The sequence below is a fragment of the Emydura macquarii genome, unplaced genomic scaffold (genome assembly GCF_026122565.2).
Source record: "Emydura macquarii macquarii isolate MOO-44397 ecotype Brisbane River unplaced genomic scaffold, CSIRO-AGI_Emac_v2 contig_2897, whole genome shotgun sequence".
Taxonomy (NCBI): domain Eukaryota; kingdom Metazoa; phylum Chordata; order Testudines; family Chelidae; genus Emydura; species Emydura macquarii.
Genome location: NW_027133034.1, coordinates 46,810,901 through 46,826,266, shown reverse-complemented (window position 1 = coordinate 46,826,266; position 15,366 = coordinate 46,810,901). Strand labels below are relative to the sequence as shown.

General features: G+C 41.4%; 1 long non-coding RNA gene across 1 annotated transcript; it reads right to left on the bottom strand.

Moving 5' to 3' along the window:
• Window positions 1-1,332: 1,332 nt before the first annotated feature.
• Window positions 1,333-12,238, bottom strand: LOC137166955 (uncharacterized). The gene is made up of 4 exons (XR_010923899.1): window positions 12,186-12,238; window positions 8,628-8,718; window positions 2,855-3,033; window positions 1,333-1,969 (listed from the first exon to the last, which is right to left on the bottom strand). It is a non-coding gene; the product is annotated as an uncharacterized lncRNA (long non-coding RNA).
• Between the last annotated feature and the right edge of the window lie 3,128 nt (window positions 12,239-15,366).

Genomic DNA, 15,366 nt, shown 5'->3' with positions numbered 1-15,366 from the left:
CCCTCTTCCCTTTTCAGATCAGACGCATACAGCCAAGGTGGCCTAATTACCTGGATGTATGCTGGCTTCTAAGAGTGGCAAACCTAAGCATGATTAAGATGTTTTTTAAACAAGTGTTTAGAAATATAACACTGAATAGCATGTTAAAATAGAAAGAAAAGTCGGGGTTTTGTTAATGTGAAAACTTGAATAGTTTTTCTTTTTAAAATAAAGAGAAAAAAAGATTGGTTACAAAAATAATTGCCTTTTTTTAATTGTCTGAATTTTGCCATTAAGTCCCAGAATTATAAATGTGTTCAGATAATGTTACTGAATTTTTCTGTGGTTTAATTTGTTTCTTGGATAAGAATTTCATCAACTTCATTGAAAAAGTTTTATTGATAGTTTTTATAAAAGTACAGAGTGATAAAACTATCACCTTTTTACTCTTGGATTTCTAGATAGGTTTGGGAATCTGTCTCCCTGGCAGGAGTAATAGAATGGCAATGGCAAGATTCTGTAAATTCTGTGGCACTCCTATTACATAATAAGATCTATAATTCTAACTATCTATTTCTAGTTATAGAAATCCAGCAGCTGATGATAGCATAGTTCTTAGCCTATATACTGGAAAGACCAACTACTTGTTACAAGGATGACTTTGTATCATCTGTGAAAGTTACTCTTGATTATGATAAGCTTCTGTTTTGACAGATAGAGAGACAAAAGATAGGGTCAGAAAGCTTACTGACTTTTCTCATTTTCTTCAAGTGTGCAAGAGATGTCTGTCATGAGCACAGTAAAAGGTATCTCCTTCACCTGTTGCCAGCATTATCCCTCTTCATTAACTCCTTTCCTTTGCTCTGAACCTTTCCCGCCAAGAATCACCTTCATGGATGAGAAGCCAGTGGAGAATTAACACTGCCACTGGAGGAAGAAGTCTGCTTCTGCTGGCATTGTTAGTAGTTTTTTGTTGATGAAGAGTACCTCCACAACTCCCATGCTCCCTTGAAGAGTATAGAGTTTGATGCATCAAATCAATCTGTTTGTTCAAACAGCTTCCTGGCCCATTGGCACTCATGCTTCACTCCACCAGCACACTAAGTGGTCCAACCACTGGCCACTTTAGACACCTTGAACTGGACCTTCAGAGAAGAATTAGGGGCTAGTAAGTCCACCAGTTGAAGTGCATCCAGCATAACAGATAGAACACAGTAATTTGCCTGTAGTGTTCTGCTGTTAACATTAACATGAGTACCCACTATGACCTGCCTCAGAAACTAAAGGTTGATCTGGAAAAATGAATAGTTAAACTGTTCAGTTCTAATTTTTTTTAAATACTCAACTTTGGTGTTTTTGTACAGCTAAATGTTATAGATATGCAAGTATGGTCGTAGGGGTGGGAGAATATACCCATATTTTACAAGGAAACACAATGGCAAATCCTTGACTAGCTCTTACTCTAAACCAATCATTGACTGTAGGTCAATATTTTAGGTGGGACACCATAACCCACTTCTTGTGTATACCCGTTTCATAATTTTTTTTAAAGGGAGTTTGAAATTGCCATTTAGTCCTCCTCTGTGGACTGGTAAGTGAGGTAAGTGCAAGTGTTTCCGCTTGAATGCCTAGTGCTGCTTTGGAAACACTCCCTGCCATCAGTTGGAATGTGTACTGCACTTCTAGGGCATTGCCGCTACTGCCCATGCACAGACATTTCATGGAATGAAATTAAATGGAAACGCTACACTGTTAAATTAACAACTGAAATTGATAGATCACACTATGATGAACCTGCATTTATTCTACTTTAAATTTATTTTCATCTTTTTCTGAATGGGGCAGTGACCCATGGGCCTCAAAAGCAGAATTATGACTGCTACTAACAGCCACTATCATGTTCTGGAATGTGAGTTCTGCATCATATTTGTTGGTATACTTCCATTCAGTGCCTTCCTGAGGCTAGGCGTAAGCAGATCCATTTTCACACCTGGTTTAGAAAAAAAAGTATCTGCTCCAAGAACAACATGTAAAGTCTTATTTTTACATTCTTGTAAAAAAGGATTAAATATCAAATAGCATCTTATCAGAGTTATCTTGTTTTAACTCTCCTTGCATCCCTGGGTGAGTGCATAACTTGTGTGTTTATGTTCTAGCTATATTCTTGACCTGGTTTTTATAGCTATTGCTTCAAATGATGTCACCTCCATACAGAGTAACTGAATACATCACATATTTTGCCGCTTTGTATTTTCTTAATAGATTTTACAGATACCCGCTGAAAGAAAACCTGGCTATCTGCAACCCTCAGAAGTCCATGAGTTCTGTATCTTCCACAGTACAAGTATTTATTGACATATGAACATTCACAGCCACAATCAAAGGCATAGTAGAACAAAGTGACATTAACAGATGAGACTTCCCACTGGAAAGACGGTACATGCAGACTTAAAAAAACGAGAGTCCTGTAGCACTTTAAAGACTAACAAGAGTTATATCATCAGAACACATCATTATGGCTATAGCTGCATAATCACAATAGTACATCAAATTGTAGAAAAATACATAATACACACATTAAGGGCAAGATTCATGGCCAGCAGTTTGTCCTGAGCATCCATGTTTAAGCATCAAATAATAATGACAATTACTTTGCCTTTGTATACTAATGTTTCATCCATAAATACCAAATCACTTTACAAAAGGTGAATAGCTATTATTATCACCATTTTACAGATGAACACACAGAGATAAAATGACCTGTCTCAGATCAAATAGCAAGTTGGTGGCAGAGTCATAAATAGAACCAATATAGCCAAACTGCCAATTCTGTGCTCCATCCACTAGACCAATCCTCCACAACTTAAATGCTTACCTGTGTAATGTAAGAAAACAGAATCCATGGTGGCATAAGATGAGCTGGTTTGTGCAAATAAATCAAAATTAGTGTGCTCATCAGAAAGGGGTAAATAGCAGCATGTTTTTCCATCTGTAAGCTATTTGCATGACAGATATAGTGAAATCTGACTCCTCATCCTCTTTCTGCTCCAAGTCCTAGTAAAACAGAACAAAATATAACAGAACAAAAATAAAACAATAAAAAAACCCAGACACATTGGCAAGATATTTTTCCTGAATACATTGTAAAAGAGTTGTTGTATGCCTTTTGAGGGCTTCTGTACCACAGTTCCAAGCCTTAATTGTATAATTAGTTAAAGCAGAGTAGTAAAAAACAATGTTAAAAATATAAAAACAACAAGGATACATTTAATTTGTGTGTAATTGCAATTGACATGCCAAGGTATCGTTTCCAGGTTTATAAATATAAATGACAAAGTAATGACAAGCATGCTTGGACCATTAAACTAGTTCTTAGTGCCAGCCTCACGGTCCTGCCAGATGTGTTATTGGCCCTACTGTGCTCTGTTGAAGACCCACTTACTAGTAGACTCCAGCATTAAGGAATACAGTGTTTAGAAATGGAGAATCCCTGCAGCAATGGATCCTCTGGCTCTGTTCCTGTCCCAGCTTGCCCCTATCATTTTCCCACCTGCCTCCCGTGCACTGCCATTCAGAGAGCTTTCACAGAGCTGCGTTTTTATAGCAAAACAGGGTGCATTTCCTCTGTAGGCCTCCCTCCTCTTGTGCAGCTCTATAGCCACTAGGGCAAATCCAGCCCCCAACTCTAAGTGTAACTTAACTTTTTTATAAAATGACAGTAACTCAGAGTTTTAGTTATCCTCTTAGCTCTGGTTTTTAAACAAATACTATTATTAATCATCATGTTTTTTATGGTAGTGGCTAAAGGTCATCAAGAATCAGGCCCCTTAGTGCAGAGCACTGTACAAAGTCATTGTAGTTGGTCCCGGCTCTGAAGAGCTTACAGTCTAAACAGACAAGACAGACACCGAGTGCTTGTATAACACAAGCAAAGACCATCACAGTGGCACTAAGTATCATATTAGTTCCACTTTTTTCATTTTTTGCTTAAGCTAAAGGACAGTAATGTGAAAGGAAGGGAAATGATGGGGAACAGGGCAGCAGAGAAGAGGGTAAGATGGGCACTGTGGAGTTAAACATAGGGGATGAGAGTGAAAGGGTGGGGGTTGCAGCAAACAGCCAATCAGTCCAGTATAAATAAATACCACTCCCCCCAACTTCTATGCTTAGGTGTTTAAAAGATATTTCTGTTATTTATTAATAGGCTGAGCAAGCCAGCCCAATGAACTTCCTCTTGACAAGCAAAGCTTCCTTGTGCTGGATGAATAATGCAAATTAGAGAAATAACACTGCTACTTCATTTTCTGTGCAGGCAGATAATATCCCATCTTTCAGCAAGTGAATTAGACAAACAAGAACACTTTGGGGAAAAGCTATCTCCCAGAATAGAACATTGTATTTTTTTTCCAGAGTAGAAAGAACTTTCTCAATAAGTTTCAGTATTTTCAAGTTTGTTTTTTTTAAGAGAGTTAGACATGAAGTCTATTTTGTCCTGGTTCTCTTGTGTCTCAGTAGACACCTGCTTGAGTGTCACAGAGAGAAGTGGTGTAAATGGGGGATTGAACTCTGTACATGGCTTTTCCACAGTCTGTCACCCCAATTCAGCAGAACCAATGTGGTTCCAAAAGGCTTGTGCCATCTCAGCATGCTGAGGGGTGGGGAAGGAAGCTGCAATGTTTCATCCTGTGGCAATAATGAGCTCAAACTACAGGGAGGGAATATATCACAAACATGCATTCACTGCAAGCCCTTGTGTTGCTCTCTAGCTGTAGTCCCTGGTGGATTCAAGGAATGGTGGGTGATGGGCTCTGGAGGGAGCCAAATGATGCCCTACTCCACTGAAGGGAAAGTTGCTGTGATATGTAGGCTTTGAGGGACATATATTAGGAGATTCCTAGCTCTCAGAGGACTTACATGAAAAATTCTCAGCCAACTCATTCTTATTACACACACCCCCCATCCACCTTGGTTAGGCTAGGATTAAAGTTGTAAATATGTGTATTTACCAATGTAAAGAAAACTTTAACATAACTTCAGACTGGAAGCTGTTTGGGGCAAGGGTTTCTTTCCTGATGCTTTTCTATACAATGTTTGTGTGTACAGTAGCTAGTACATTATTGATCTACTGCAATGTAAGTAAGGTTAAGATTTTGTCACAGTTACTTTTAGTAAAAGTCATGGACAGGTCATGGGCAGTAAATAAAAATTTATGAAACTCGTGACCTGTCCCTGATTTTTACTAAAAATAACCATGACAAAAAGGGGTTGACAGGGGATGAGAGCCCAAGCCCTGCTGTGGGAGATGAGTGTTAGAGGTCCAGCACCCACTGCCAGGATCACCTGCCCCCCAAGGCAGCACAGAGCCACAGGGACCCCCGCCACCTGGGATCTGTGGGGATGGGCTGAATTCTGGGCTCCCCTCACCAACCACAGAGGCAGAAAGTTGCAGCTTTTGGAGCTCCAGGGTCTCCCACCATCATGGGAGCTCGGAGCCCTGGGTCCTCCCACTACCTGGGCAACTTGGAGCTACAGAGCCCCTCCCCACCCATCACCCACAGCAGCTGGGAGCTGCAGAGTTCCAGATTGGAGCCCCAGGCATCCTCTGCCACCTGTGGTGGCAGGGTGCTGTGGGGTCCCCCCCGTTGCCCATGGCAACCGAGAGCTGCCACCTGGGCTCCCTCTGGTGCCCAGAGCGCCGGGCTCCCTCCACTGCTTGAGGCGCCAGGGACACGCAGGGTTCCCTCACCGCCCACAGTGACTCAGAGCTGTGGGGTCCCAGCTCGGATCTGTGGGGGGCCCCCCGCCACCCACAGCATCTTGGAGTTGTGGGGGGTTCATGTCATTTGTGGCAACTCTGATGTGCATCCTGCCACCTTGGGCCTCTTGGAGCTGTGGGCTCCCTCCGCTGCCCATGGCAGCTGGCAGCTCAAGCCCCGTCCCTGGCCAAAGTGGAAAACGTCATGGAGATCTCTGGAAGTCATGGAATGGATCATTGTGACATAATCTTATCCTTAAACATAAGTAATAGCAATCTATTATGATGATTATTGGCTAAGAACGGAACATGTGCTTTGTGGTGTAAAAAAACACCACCAAAACAGAGTCCCTGCCTTGGTGGACACAGAGATAAGAGAAGGCTACCAGAGGAAGGTGCTGAAATTTTTTTTAGTTCTTTCCATCATCCTCTCCTAAGATATTGAGTGGGGAGGACACCTGAGTAACACAGCTTTTTGTCTGTGAGCCTCACAGAATAAGGAGGTCTTTGGGAGGGATTTGAATGGGGAGAGGGCAAGAGATTAAAAGGGTGTTCCATGCATATGTGCAGCATGGAAGATGGCACAGAGACAGGAATAGGAGAAGGAAACAAATGGGGTGCAATGCTGGGATCTTTGGCAGAGCAAAGGGAGTGTAGGGAATATTATGAGAAATGAGATCTGAGATAGAATTGTATGGGATCTTGAAGAAAGTTGGAATGTAGTTAAAAAAAATCTCACTACATTGGAAAGATAGAAAATTCAAAGTTAATGTCTCTATGTGGGGTGGTGGAATGATTCTATAGCAAAAACAAAAGTCAGAACAATCTTTCCCACAGGGTAGTGAGTGGTGTGTACAACAGCTTAATACAACTAGAAAATACACAGAAACTCCCTAGCTTAGAGTTCAGCTCAGTCCTTCTCTTTTTTCTCCAAAGTACTAATTCTTGACTGCCAGCTATCTGCTTAATCCACTATACCACACTGCCTCTACACACATTATATCACACCTATACCAATTTAGCCTGGTAAAATATTAGAATTAGAGCCTGGGTCCTTAAGTATATTACAATTTTGTATAGTACTGATTCCTTGGCTTACTGCATGGACTGAAGATTTATTGAAAATGTTAAAATGAATTCCTTGAAGGGGGGGGGGGGGGGGAGGGAAAAAAAGAAAAGAAAAAGAAAAAACCCAACCCAGAAGCTCAACTTATGATTTACATCTTAAGAAATTTAGATGCCAAAATAAAGCAAGAGCAGTGGGTTGCAATAAAACAAAACTCTTCCCTAACATTACTCCAATAAAACTAGTAGAATGACAACAGAGATGAAATGGGCCCATTGACTTAAATATTTAATTATTTTCTCTATGTTGCTGACTGGGGTGGCCAGAGGTCCTGATTTTATAGGGACAGTCCTAATATTTGGAGCTTTTTCTTATATAACTGCCTATTACCCCCCACCCTAATCCCGATTTTTCACACTTGTTATTTGGTTACCCTATTGCTAACAAGTATGACACACTGGACACATTAAAATATCTGACTATCACTGGGAAAGCTTTCTTGGTATCATATTCATTCCTGAAATATATTAGAGCAGGAACAGATAACACCAGCTATAGTTATTGTCATAACACTAAGATACTCAAACAAGATCAGGGCCTGATTGTGCTGTACAGATACAATGGAAGACAGTCCCATCCACAGAGAGATTACATTCTAACTACGGAAGACAGAAAGGCTGAGAGGGGGAACAATGGTATAGAGGGAAGAAAGTGATTGGTCTAATATTCTACAGCAGGTCAGTGACAGAACTGAGGTCTCTACGGGTATGTCTTCACTGCAATGAAAGACCCACAGCATGGCCATGGCTGGCCTGGGTCCGCTGACTTGGGTTCGTGCAGCTTGGTCTGCGGGGCTATAAAATTGCAGCGTAGGTGGTTAAGGCTTGGGCTGGCGCCCAGGCTCTGAAACCTTTCCCCCTTATAAGCTTTCAGAGCCTGGGCTCCAGTCCAAGCCTAAAATATCTACACTGCTATTTTTAGTTGCACAGCCAGCACTTCAGGAGTCCGAGTCAGCTGACCTAGGCTTTGAGACTCAGTGCCACAAGTTTTTTATTGCAGTGTAGATGAACCCAGTGTACACTATGTCTTAGTCCACACTGCCTCAACTCCCCTATTTCAGTTTCTAAGAGTTATCTCAGATAAATTTATTTTGGGCTGAAATTGTCTCAGAACCAAATTTATTATTTTTTTCAAGGATTGAGCAAAAATGGTTTAGGAGCTATACAAGCATGGACAATAATATGCTTCTCCATATGTTCCAATAAAATTTTTTTCATGTGCACAACTAAAAAAACCTGCTTAAACTAGAATCTTCAAACTTGCCTGATTTTGTCATGGGACCCACTCATGCAAGTTAAGGGTTACAGGACTGGGTCCTTAATTTTTGGAATTTTCTAACTGCAGAGTGCTTGATTTCTTAACTTTAATGTTACATTACTGCTGTTTTTTGTATCTGACCTCCTGTATTTCAATGATCATCAGGTCCTTTTACAGCAAGTTTTAGATCAAACGATTAACTGATATAAAAAAAACAAAAAACAAAAAAAAACCAACCCACAAATGTTCTACAGTGTGGGTTTATTTTTAATTTAATAGAACCTAGTTTTTAAGTGTATCAGCTTAATGACCACAGAAGGAATAATCAGAGCTCCATTGCTCTGCCTGACATGATGTGATTCATCAAAAAAAATGGCAATAAAACTTTGCAATAGAGCTAATTTGTTTCTCTTTTGCTACAGTCCCTTAACTACCAGGAAATATAAAGACCCAGCTCTCTGTGTGCAGGTGTAGAAAGCTGTCCATGCATACAATGTCAGAAGGACTTACTGAAGCAAATTTTTGAGAGCACAAGTAAAAAACATGAAGTCCTCTCCAATAGCAGAATGGTTCCTCCTATTCTTGAGCATGCATCCAAGTCCTGTTGAAGCAGAAACAAGAACGTAATTATGGCTGGTTTGAGTCTTTCAGTATGATATGTAGCAGATACACAAAGTTATTGTACAGCCCTTTGGTAGTAGCTTGAAATGGGGATTCTGATAGCAGAGGAAGAAAGTCGGGGTCTAGGAAGAGGATTTACTTTTCATTATTGGTAGAAACAAACACTGATTTTATCAGACGCCTGTCAAACTTGGTGCCAAAAGCAGTTGAATAAAATTTGTTATAAAACATTGTTGAAAAGACTTTCTAACAGATGAGATTTTCAATCATCCTCAGGAAAATATTCTTTTAAAAAACATTAAATTATATAATGCAAAAGTAACAAAATTCAGACAGAGTCAAAGACTACAGGGAGAATTTTGTATATCGGCAAAGTAGTTGTATTAGCTTCAAGGTCTATAACACCCACATACTGAAATTATGCTTAAGCTGGATGAAAATTGCCTGTACAATTTTAATATAAGGAGTTTCAGTGTGCCTTAACTGAAGCATAATATCATTGAATCATAGAAGTTCAGATTGTACCAGCATTCTTCAGTTGCTTACTCCATGAGTAGTCCCACTGGAAACATTAGGACTACTTGTTGAATAAACTACTACTTCGCATGGCTAATCTGACCCAAATTGGTTGTTCCTTAAAAGTGAACAGTCCCTCTAGTCAATCTCCTTGCCTTCCAGAAGGTGTGTGAAAGACAACTGTGGATTTCAATAATTTTGGCCAGATTAGTATGGAGTAACTGTTTTATCTATGTGATGTACAACAACACAAATAAAGGACCTGATCCTGATCTCACACCAATGTGAGTCAGAAGTAATGCCTCTGAGGTCAATAAAGTCCCTTTCTTGGGCTTCACTCTGCTGCCTTGCGCTGCTCACTGGTAGATCTGGCCTCACATATCTGCCCTGCACCATAGTTACTCCTTTCCCAGATCTACTCCCAGCTGTTGGTGTAGATGCAGAGGCAGGGCCCCTTTGCACCCTGGCAATCCCCTGCTATTGTGACAGTGTTGGATCCACTGGCAGCTGGTACATGTTAAAGCTGCCATCAGGCTGTTTGGGGGAAGCAGCCCAATATAGAAGGCCCAGAATCAGGAGAGTGCAAAGGGCACTTTTGCAAACCCCTCTCCCTCTGAAGCACCATCAGTGCGCCACATGCACTTAAATCTGTTCCTGGCCCACTCACCAGACACAACATGGAATCTACAACTACTTGCACCCCCAGTCCCATGGCTGAGCCAATTCAGAAGAATCTATATGGAAACTGAATTCACTAAAAATGATCAGCCTCAGCAACTCACACTGCTCCACAGCAAACTCCAACCCTAGCCTCATTCTGGCACTCACAAATCAAGAGGACACATTTATTCCAATATACCCTACAGCTCCTACATTTGAGGCCAGATGTGAAAATACAGCTGCACTCATTCCCGGATTCCCCCTTGGCCTCATGCTGTAACTCATTCTTGTCCAACAATGGCACAGCAGTTACGCAACGTTCCCTTAATTTTACATGTAAAAACAGACCTAAGAGTAAGCTGTAATCCTATCTAATTTAAAGGAAATTATAAAGTTGGCATTTGATTACAATAATTAGTGGCAAGGATAGAATTTAGCCTAAATATGATACTGGAATTAACCACATGAAATCCATACTTAGTACATTGTGGATATTTGATATAGTATAGTTATCAGAGGATATGATAAAATGCCACAAATGACTTCCAGAGGGTTTGCTGAAATTGACAATTCAGATATATTATGGGCTATCAACTGTCAGAGAAACAAAGAAATTGCACACTATGAAAAGTATGGTGTAAAAGGCTAAGAAGGTAGTTACTGGTATGCTGATCTAGGACACCTAAATGACTACAACACTCATGTAGAGGGAGTTGGCTCTCTGTCAACTCTACTGAATGGATCAAGAAGTTATTTGTTCATTAGCACAGTGCTGCTGAAATACCAAAGTACAGTAGTGGATGCCACTTTAATATTAATACAATTAAAAGTAAATTGTGCAAAATATTTTTAGAGTATGTCTACACTTTGAGCTAGCGGGGTAATTCCTAGCTCAACGAGACATACCCATGCTAGCTCCGATCAAGCTAATGCACTGTAGATGTGGCAGCATGAGCTATGGATGGGGCTAGCCACCCCAAGTATTTACCTAGTTCTCAGACCTAGCTGAATCAGAGCTAGCCCAAGTATGTTTCTTTGAGCTGGGAATTACACCTCTAGCTGAAAGTGTAGCCTTTTGGTTTCATGCCATCAGTGCTATAGGGATAAGAGCCAGATTCACCTGAGTGAGTGCAAGGGATTATATACTGTGCATTTTGTGCCAGGAGGAGTGACTGTACTGCAGGGAAGATTCATCCTGGGGGGATGACAGACAGTAGTACCAGTGACTGCCTTCTCTGTGGGGTTCTGCAAGTGGAGGGTAGTTTAAACCCTGGCTGAGGTTCCATAGAACCCCCCACCAGCAGAAGCTCCATGTGTGATGCACTTGCTCAGACAGCTCTAGTTCCATTTCTCTGGTAGAGAAAGGTTTACAGGCAGTTTACACCACTGTACCATTCCTCCTCTCCAGGTGCATTTTCTCTTACTGGGAGCCACAGCTCAAGTTCTACAGAGGTAATTATGACCTACTGAATGTACTTATTGCAAGGCAAGTATCAGCTGCAAGTTCTGTGTGATAAGAATTATCTGTGTATCAAAATTTAGATGATAGAAACTCAGAGTTCTAATGATCTATTTCAAATTGTGGACATAATAAACTTATCCTGCCAAGTCAGTGCATCACATATGGTTTGCACCTGGTCATGCAATAGAGCAGATCTTTCTCTTATGATGTCTGCATTCAGACATAGTATCCACAAAGCAGTTGGAAAACAAAAATGTGGATTAAAAATGCAAAGTGTGCCAAGTCATGAGGTAGAGAGAGTACAGAGAGAAAAGTACAATCTCTCAGAGGGAAAACCAACACAAATAGAAGATGCAAACATAAATTGCTTCGGTCCTGTCTAATTTAGAGACAACTTCATACTTTTGGGTTTTGGATCAGAACCTCACGCTATTCCAAATTTTAAAATTTGATACTGAGAGTGTTAAAGATTAAAGTTAGTCAGGATGAATGATTCACAATCAGATAAAGCTATCAAGCTGCACGCCTAGAAAGAGAGCCAGCGTCTTCAGCATGAGATAGAAAGAGAAGAGGAGGAGAGAGCCCAGGAACTCGGAAGGCTGAAACTAGAAGCTGAGGCAAGAATTTCCAAACGTAAACATGAAATCCAAGCAATAGAAGAAATGGCAGAACTTGCTTGTGGGAAAAGCAAAAGGCAGCTAAGATAGAAATAGAGCTGAAGGCTGCCGAAGAGAGGGCTTATCAAAGGCAGATAGAAAAAGCCAGAATCCAACTCCAGATCCTGGAAAAGAAAAAAGGTCTGACCTCACCTGGAAGCCCAGCTTCTCTTAACAGCAATTGGGAGAGAATCTTTCCAGTTTATAGCAACTTTGATATGTTTGATACTGATGTGGTAAATATACATAACCAGGTTAATGTCACCCAATCCAAGAGAGAGTACAAATGTAAGTCTCCTGTGTTACCTGTAATCAACAGGGAAATTTGTGGAAGGTGGGTGTGTGACTCAAAGTCGTCTGTGTCTAGCCAGGTGTACTGTGATAAGGAAGAGAGTGTCTCTAGTCTTGGGATTGTGGAAAATAGCAGCTTGTCTATTCAGAAAAGCAGTTTATCTGCTGGGGGGAGAATTGGTCTCCAGTGTTCTGTCTGTGGAGAAGGCAAAAAGTACCCTCAGCTTATGCTGATGGAGGATTTATCAGTTGTACCTGAGGTGGTTCTGGATTCAACTAAAACCCAGGAAGGAAGTATTCCTAAGCCTGTGTCTGTTGTGGGAAATGACTTTCCCTTGGAGGAAGCTACCCCAATCTCCAAAAACTTGTATAGGAACAGCCATGTGGGCTGGGACAAAGTGGAGGAAAGTTCAAAGTATTTGTCTGGTAAGAATAGCAGTTTATCTGCTGAGGGAGAGTTGGTCTCCAGTGTACTGTCTGCGGAACAGGCAGAAAGTATCTCAGTTTATACTGATTGAGGATTTATCAGTTGTACCAGAGGTGGTTCTGGACTTAACTGAAACCCAGAAAGAACCTGTTGGGGCTCAGGAAAATGTTTCTTTAGAGCAACCTCTAGCTGAAGAGGGAAAGGACATTTCTGTGGAAAAAGGAATGTTGTCTAAAACTGCTCCTGAAGGAATAAAACCTCATGATAGCTTTTGCAAGCAGTTTTCTGCAACTGAAGGGTGTGAAAGCAAATGGATTATGTTAGCTCAGGACAAGTCACTGCCTGTAGCAAGCAACAGTTTATATGTTGAGCAACTTGGTTCAGTTTCTAACTGCCAAAGTTTTTCAAATGTGGATGGATTTGCTGACTTTGTTTTAGAAGATCCAGTTTGGATACCTTGGAAAAGGTTCCAGATGGAGTGGAAATTATTAGGATGCTTAAACAGCCCTTTAACCAAGTGGCAGTGCTTGATCAGTATAGCGGGGAGACGATGTTGGAACATGACTCTCTCCAGGCTGCTAGCTCTGTAAGTGAACAGATAGTGACTCAGTTTCAGAGGGAAGATTGGGCAGCTGAAGCTACACAGCAGGACAGATGTGAAATTGATCTCTGGGGAATGCAAGGGGTGGCAGACAAACTCTCACCTCTGAATGCTTTGGATATATCTTGTAGTCTCTTAGTGGACTCAGGTACATCTGATGCCATGTGGAGTCAGAGATTGGCAATGGAAGAACATCAGAACCCTGTTTATGAAATGCTAGTGAGAATGGTTGATATCTCTTTAAAACCAAGTCCAGACTTGAAATGGATAACAGTTAAAAATTTGGAAACTAGCGAACTAGCTAGTGTGTGTGGTGGTAGTGCAGGTTACCTGCCTGATGGGGAAGAAAGATCTACCCATAGCTCTTAGCATGGAGGACTCCTCTCGGGTGTTGCCAGCTGAGAGTGGGTTGGATGTGCCTGGGACGGCTCTGAATTTGAAAGAAATTCAGAAGGAGTTTGTTAGGGCTCAACAAGAGGACGTTTCTTTGGGAGGGGGCCGGAGTGGAAGCCCAAAGCCTAGTCCCAGCAGAAGAAGGAGCAGGCAGGTTTTTCATGCATGAGGGCTTGCTATACAGAGAATCCCCTACAGGGAAAAAGCAGCCTCATGATAGAAACTGCAAGCAACTTATAGTACCTGAGGGACATAGAAGTGAGTTGTTAAAGTTGGCTCATGATGATCCCTTTGCAGGACATCTGGGCATAGGAAAAAATTGACAGGCTGAAGTAAGGCCAATAAAAGTTTTGCGTGTCTGACACAGTGAGGAGTTATTGCAGAAGCTGTGATTTGTGTCAGAAGCACATGAGTTTGAAGGGTCCTAAGAAGGTACCCCTACAGCCTTTGCCCATTATTGGGGAGGCATTTGCCAGAGTGTCTGTGGATATTGTGGGGCCACTCCCTAAACCTTCCAGAAATGGGAATAAGTATACTCAGGTGTTGGTAGATTTCACCACCAGGTACCCTGAGGCTGTAGCTTTATCTAACGTTGAGGCTGAGACAGTGGCCACAGCTCTGTTTACTATTGTTAGCAGAGTGGGTTTTCCCAAGGAAATCTTGTCAGACCCTGGTGCTAATATTCACTATTGAACTAACTGAATCCTTTCAACTGTTTGAAAAAAAAAAAAAAAAAAAAAAAAAAATAGAATAACATTGTTACCTCCATAGTGAACCTCACAAAGAAAAAGTCTGTTTTAACTAAACATGACTTTGCTGTTAATATTAGGGCCAATGTTAAGTCTTGTAATTTGTTGCTAATGCCAGAAACTGTAAAAATGTACCATGGGCCTGATACTTTGTAAAACCTTTGAAACATGTTAAAAACTGAAAAGGGAAAGTTCCTGTGATGCATTCAGCAGTGTCTAGGGACACCCCTTTCTGCATCAATTTTACGTGGGGGGTGTCACACTGGCTGGATAAGGGGGGGCCCTTGAGGTGTATTCAAGAGCTCTGATTACTCCCTTCTACACCACTCTCACATTGGGGGTGTCATGCTGGCTGGATTGGGGGAGGGGAGAGCATTTAGTATATTGTTTGACATCAGTATGTCAATCATAATAATTTGTGAGATATGCCATGTCAGGTACTGTTAGAAAGGCTAGAATGTGCTAAGTAAGATGATAATGTTTATGCTCATGTTATATGTGTAATGGAAGTTATGGATATGGTTGATATATCTGTATTTCAAATTGCGCTGTGTCTGGGTAATGCCCCAGACAGGATGGCTGTAGGGATGGCCTACTTAATGGCCCATTAAGACATTCAGTGGTGCAAGGGGCCCAGGGGGAGAAGCCAGGGATATACCTGATGAGTCACCAGGACTTGCTCATGTGACTCTGGACCCCATTTTGGTTCCTGTGAAATTTCACAAGCAGCATGGCAAGGGCCAGAGGACATAAAAGGCAGGTGCCTGTGCAGTCTTTAGTCTCTACCTACCCCTGGATCATCTCATCTACAAATGAACTGAAGCTGTGAAACAAAGGACTGAGACACATCCAGGTGCTGGATGTACACCAGAG